Below are 1,597 nucleotides of genomic sequence, written 5' to 3'. Positions count from 1 at the left end.
CTTTTATAAACTCTTTGGGAATACTTAGTTCCCTTATAGCTTTTTGAGAAATGAACTCAACTCTTTACTATTTGCTTAACTTGAAACTTGAGTCTTAAAACAAGGTTAAAACATTTGTTAAAGACTTGTGAAAACTTTAAAACTTTGCTTTGACTTGCTCTTAACTTTTAGACTTGACTCTTAACTTTTCTTAACTTTGATCCTAACTGCTCTTGACTTGACATATAACTGATCCTAACTTTCCTTGAATTGGATTATGGATTCAAGGTTCATAATCTCATGTTTATGGATGATTTAATGATGTTTAGATGTACCTTAGAGTGTTGGAATCAACTTGGAAATATAGGTACATTGCTAAGGAACAAGTACTAAAAGGTGGGGAACGAATGGGGAGAACTGGCGTCCCTGGCGCTCTGAGAGGCGCAGGGTGCTAGCCCTCAAACTTCAGAGAACCTTCTGAGGCGCTCTGGCTGGTGCGACGCGTCAGAGGCCAAAAGTTCAGAGGAACTTTTGTGGCGCTCTGGCAGGCGTGGCGCCCCAAGCCTTGCCCAGAAAATCCCCGACTTTTCTCCTTCGTTTTCATCTCTAAACCCTCCAATCTTCCCTAGTTCTTTCCCCAAACACTTAGGATCAATTGTACCCTTAATGCACAACCAATCTAACTCGAAAAACAGCCCAGAAACATGAATCAAATCAACCCCCAAGCATCAACAACACAACCAACAAGAATTTTGAACAATTGTTCTTCAAGAACTTCACTTCTTAACATGTAAACAACTCCAAATCATTGAATTGAAACAAGTTGGTGTGTGGGTGAACTAACCCAACACGGAAAGATCTCACATACCTTGTAGGGATCACCTCTGACGAAATCCACAAGAGATTCTTCAAGATCTTGATGATCCTTGCTCCTTCTCCTCTTTTCTCCTCTTCTTTTCTCTTCTCTCACAACCCTAACTCTTTTTCCAAAAGCGTAAACTGAACTAACTCAGTTCTGACCCTTAATTAATTCACTAAAATGAATTAAAATAAAAGGGTAAGGAAAAGACCAAACTACCCTTCTAAAATCCGGTTTGAACTTTCCTTATTCCAACAACCCAACTTCCAAAGGGTATAACTCACTCTTACGAATTTGGAATCGCGCAAACTCAGCGGCGTTGGAAAGATTATTCCACGAGCTGTCCTAACATATATAAAAGTGCCCCTAACTCATCCTGACCTAGAAGTTATGGCCGTTTGAAGTCAACCAAAAACTCACTTTTCCTAACTTAACCCAAATTTCCAGAACTTAGTTCTTTCAAAAAAACTATTTCCAATTATAAGCTTCTTCCTAGTTATTTCAAATTGTGAGTTGTTACAGCCTTGAACTTGACTCTGACGTCTCTTCCTTGGCACGTCGCACCTCTCAGTGCGCCACACAATCCTCTCTAACGTTCCACCAGTGGCGCACCGCGCCAACCAGTGCGCCAACCATTGGTGGTTTTTGCCTTAGCCATTTTCTTGCATATCTTTGCTCCTTCTTTCTTCGTTCCAACTCCAATTCCTTCGAATTCTCCTGAAACAACTAATCATGTGTGTTAGTGCACAATCATCACAA

This window comes from Solanum tuberosum, unplaced genomic scaffold (assembly GCF_000226075.1).
Source record: "Solanum tuberosum cultivar DM 1-3 516 R44 unplaced genomic scaffold, SolTub_3.0 scf00458, whole genome shotgun sequence".
In the NCBI taxonomy this organism is placed as follows: domain Eukaryota; kingdom Viridiplantae; phylum Streptophyta; class Magnoliopsida; order Solanales; family Solanaceae; genus Solanum; species Solanum tuberosum.
Note: the sequence above shows the minus strand (reverse complement) of the source record.